General features: G+C 50.0%; 1 protein-coding gene across 1 annotated transcript in view; it reads left to right on the top strand.

Moving 5' to 3' along the window:
• The first annotated feature begins 3,599 nt into the window (after window positions 1-3,599).
• Window positions 3,600-4,973, top strand: part of LOC109923855 (zinc finger protein 395) — a 22,810-nt gene continuing 21,436 nt past the window's right edge. The window contains exon 1 of the mRNA XM_020523890.2: window positions 3,600-4,178. The gene's annotated coding sequence lies outside the window, so the exon portion shown is untranslated. The remainder of the gene's footprint in view (window positions 4,179-4,973) is intronic.

The following is a 4,973-nucleotide window of genomic DNA, read 5'->3' as shown; positions in this document are numbered from 1 at the left end:
GAGCGCCGCACTGTGGGAGGGTCAGTATTGAGGGAGCGCCGCACTGTCGGAGGGTCAGTATTGAGGGAGCGCCGCACTGGGTAGTATACTCTGATCTCTGGAATCCACTCCCTCACCCTTTCCCCTCATCTCTTTGCCGTCTCCCTGTAATCGCTGCTAATTATTGACCGCCCCATTCTGATCCAGGGTCTCCTTACCTGGGCCAGTGCTGAGACAACAAGGTGCAGGGCTGCATGAACACAGCAGGCCAAGCAGCATCATAGGAGCAGAAAGGCTGATGTTTCGGGCCTAGACCCTTCTGTGTAGCGCTGCTGCCAGTGCTTGACTCTGTGGAAGCTGGTGGAGAATTGGGGTGGAATTAATTGTTCAAACGCAGCGGAGTGCCTGCTTTGAGATTGTAAACTCTTGTGTGTGAGTGTGTGTGTGTGTATGTGAGTTAGCCAGGATCCTGCTGTGCTCTGTACTCTTGTGTCCCTGGGAGGGGCTGGGACGTGAGAGTTGGCACGTACACTCTTTACAGGGACATGGAATCACTGAACACACACGATCCGCACGGATCTGGGGCTCGATGCTGCTGTTGCTGGGGGCAGTGGGAACATACTCTCACCTCCCGGGGAACACATTTCTACCCCCTCAGCCCCCAGGGAACTTCCTCACACATCCCCCCAGCAGAGGACCATGGGGGAGGGGTAAGGGGTGGGGGGTGGGTAAACCTGCAAAGTGAATTATCCGGAACTGGGATCACAGACACACACATACACCCCCTTCCCCCACCCCCCGGAGGTTCCTGCCCCTGCCCCAGCCCCAGTGGTTGTGCTGATTCCGTGTCAGATTGTGTGTTTGGTTCAAGCAGGGACTCATTCCAGACCCTAACCCTAACTCTGACCTTCACTCCCCTCCGGCTCCCACTCCCTGGGGGTGTGGAATGGGTTCAGGATTCTGCCCCATTTCTCATTTAAACTCATCCCCACCGCCCCCACTCCCAGGCCAAATCCCTCTTTCAGTCTCTCTCATTGTACACCACCCTCTGTTCCCTGTCCCAGTCTCTATTCCCAATCATCTCCCTCTCCCTATTTCCTATTCCCAATCCCTCTGTCTATTCCTAATCCCAGTTCATTCACAGCTCCAGCCGCGTGTTATGTGCTGTTTACAACCAGGAGTACAAACAATGCACAAAACCCGGCCCGGATAATCAACACAGCTCGGAACGGTGTCCAAACTCCTTCTGTCATTGCTGCATCCTCTGGTTTAAAATTACCATTTAACTATGGGCCAATTAGCCTCACATGTACTGTTGGAAAAGTATTGGAATCAATTATCAAAGATGTAATAGCACAACATTTGGAAAATCATAATCTAATCAAGCAGTGTCAGTGTGGCTTCACAAAAGGATCATCATGTCCAGCTAATTTATTACAGGTTTTCGAGGAAGTCTCAACAAGAGTGGATCCAGGGGAACCAGTGAATGTGTTATGTTTGGATTCCAGGAGGCATTTGATGAGGAGCCTCACAAAATGTTGTCATAAGAGCCCACAATGTTGGAGGGAATATATTGGTGTGGCTATAGAATTGGCTCATTGGCAGGAAACAGTCAGTGGGGATAAGGGGTCTTTTTCATGTTGGTGACCCGTGACCCATGGGGTTCGACAGGGATCAGTGCTGGGACCCAACTGTTTACAATACAAATTAATGACTGGGAGGAAGGAAGTGAATGCACTGCAGAAATATTTCCAAATGACACGAAAATAGGTGAAAAGGCAGTTTGTGAGAGGGATATGAACAGTTTACACAGAGATATTGACAGATTAGGAGAGTGAGCTAAAAGTTGGCAAATGGAGTATAATTTTTGAAAATGTGAAGTTGTTCATTTTGGAAGGGAGAACAAAAATAAAAATATTATCTGAATCGAGAAAATTTCAGAAAGCTGCAACAGAAAGGGACAGTTTTTAGAATCCCTACAGCATGGAAGCAGACCATTAGGCCCATCGAATCCACACTATCCCTTCAAAGTGCATTCCATCCAGACCCAGACCCCTACTCTATCCCTGTGACTTGGAGAAACTTGTGCATGAAACACAGAAAGCTAGCACACAGGGGCAGCAGGCAATCAGGAAGGCTCATGGAATGTTGGCCCTCATTTCAAGGGGGTTGGAGTATAAGAATAGGGAAGTCTTACTATAATTGTCCAAGGCGCTGGTGAGACAACATCTGGAGTACAGTCAGCAGTTTTGATCCCATAGTTATGAAACAATTACATTTAGTTGGAAACAGTTCAGAGAAGGTTCACCAGAATGATCCCAGGTATGGAAGGATTGTTTCTGAGCAAGTGGACATGAGGAATCAGCCATAATCCCGCTGAATAGCAGAGCAGGCTCAAGGGGCTGAATTGCCTACTCCTGTTTCTTATGGTCTAAATGTTTAAAACAATTATTCTGTTTGGTTTCTAATTTGTGTGAATTTCTCCAGCCATGCTCAAAGTGGGAGCAGGAGAGAGTGAGAAATGGAATCAGATCACCAAGACTGGAAACACCAGAGAAACTCTGCATTGGGGAGGGGGGGGGGGGGGTGCAGGTCAGAATTTGTAATTCTTGGTTTCCCCTTGAAATGGTTTTCTTGCCAATTGTACTGGTGAGTGTAAGATGAAAAACTTCAGCAAAATTCCAATGTCAATTTCTAAATATTCAGTTGTGTTTCTGAACTGAAAGAGTGTAGGAATGGGATGGAGTGTTACGCCCATCAAAGAAGGGGAAGACTAAAAGGAAAGGTCTGGCACAGGGGAGAAGGTAGCAGAGGTGGATTGAAAAGTTTAGAATGAAACATAGGGTCATAGAGATCCACAGCACAGAATAAAGGCCCTTCAGCCCATTGTGCCCATCCTGGTCAAAATAACACCCTAATGATTATAGAATTTGCACAGAAGGCAAAGGCAGTGGCGATAGTTACACTGTATAGTAGGTGTTATAGAACCCTTCCAGTGTGGAAACAGGCCATTCAGCCCACTGAGTCCACACCAATCCTCCAAAGAGCATCTCACTCACACCTGCATTTTCCATGGTTAATCCACCCTAGCCTGCACATCTTTGGACTGTGGGAGGAAACCGGAGAACCCAGAGGAAACCCACCCAGGCACAGGGGGAATGTGCAAACTCCCCGCAGAGGCTGCAATCAAAGCTGGGTCCCTGGCGCTGTGAGGCAGCAGTGCTAACCACTGAGCCACTGTACCACTGACAGAATAATACACAGCTAGGTCTGAGGACAACAAAAAAGTGAAAAATAAGATTCAACCTGGCTTACAGCCAAAATACAGACAGGGCTGAGGGGGTACGTGAGGACTAATGGATTCCCTGTTGTTTCTGGGAGGGAGGGCAAGGGATGAAGGCAGAAGTCAGACACGGCTGAGGACTCAGTCACCCCCAGTGGGAAGGGATGGGGTGGGGATTGGTTGAGGGTGGGGTTGGGGATGGGTTGGGGTGGGGATGGGATGAATCCTCGGCTGGCGAAATGGTGGGGGTAGGGTTTTGGGGGTGGTCTGTTTCCGTGCTGTCTGACTCTCTGTCTCTCGTCAAACACCGTGCAGGATCCAGATCCGGATTACTGAGGTGATCCGTTCCGGGATCTCAGTCGTTCTCTCCACATCTGGGCAGAGTTAAAGGTCCGAGCGAACCGCGGTTTTTCAGATCGAAGCCAAACCGGAGCGGGATCGCACCGGGATAGCACCGGCATAGCACTGGGATAGAGCGGGATTACACCGGGATAGAGCTTGATTGCACCGGCATAGGACTGGGATAGAGCGGGATTACACCGGGATCGCACCGGCATAGGACCGGGATAGAACGGATCGCACTGGAATAGAGCGGGAAAGCACAGGATAGGACCGGGACAGCACCGGGATAAAGCGGGTTAGGACCGGGATAAAACCGTTCAGGGCAGGATTGGACCGGGATAGAACCGGCACAGAGCGAGATAAAGCAGGATTGGACCCTGAAAGGACCGGAAAAAAGACTGGGATAAAACCTGAAATCAAACGGGATACGGCCAGGATAGGACCTGGACAGACCGGGATAGAAGCGGTATAGAACCCTGGCGGACCGGGAAAGGAGCTGGAGTGAAGCGGGTTTGACTCGGGCCAGGAGCGGGACCCAGGCTGTTCCGGGGCCGATGCTGCAGCTTGGACTCAGGTAAATTCATCGTGAACCCATTTATTCCCCAAAGGTCAGCGAGGCACTGTCTCTGGGAGGTTACACTGTGCTCTCTCCGTGTCTCTGTCTCTCTCTCTCTCTGTGTGTGTGTGATCCTGAACCTTCTACATTTCACCTGTAATCGCTACCACCCAATATCGCTCCCGGTTCCCGCTCAATGCCTATCGGCTGTGCCCAGCTCCATTGCCAGTGAATACCCCTTCCCGGGGCCAGGAGCTGCAAAGATCAAATAACCCACGCCCCCATACCCCGGCACCCTCCCACAGAGCTCCCCCTCCCCCAGATACCCTCTTCCTCCAACAGACACCCCCAGCACTGAACACAATCTCACACAGACTCACATACCCACACACACACACGCTCACATATTCTCACACTAAGAGATAACACGGTGTGGAGCTGGAGGAACGCAGCATTGGGAGTTCTTACTATCTCTGAGTTATACCCTCACACTCAGCCACACACATACTGAGTCATGCACACAGTAAACTTGTAGAAAGGCAAGATTTTTTGTTGCTGAATTCAAATGATGCATTTAGCCGGATTACCTGGAGGTGATGACCTGGTGGTATTATCACTGGCTTGTTCATCCAGAGACCCTGGGAACGTTCTGGGGAGCCAGGTTTAAATCCCACCACGGCAGATGGTGGAATATGAATTTGATAAAAATCTGGAGTTAAAGAGTCCATTGATGACCATGGAACTGCTGTCGATTGTCAGCAATCCAATCTGGTTCACTAATGTCCTTTAGAGAAGGAAACTGCCATCTGGTTC

This window comes from Rhincodon typus, chromosome 9 (genome assembly GCF_021869965.1).
Source record: "Rhincodon typus isolate 14 chromosome 9, sRhiTyp1.1, whole genome shotgun sequence".
NCBI classification, from domain to species: domain Eukaryota; kingdom Metazoa; phylum Chordata; class Chondrichthyes; order Orectolobiformes; family Rhincodontidae; genus Rhincodon; species Rhincodon typus.
This window is presented reverse-complemented; position numbering and strand designations above follow the sequence as displayed.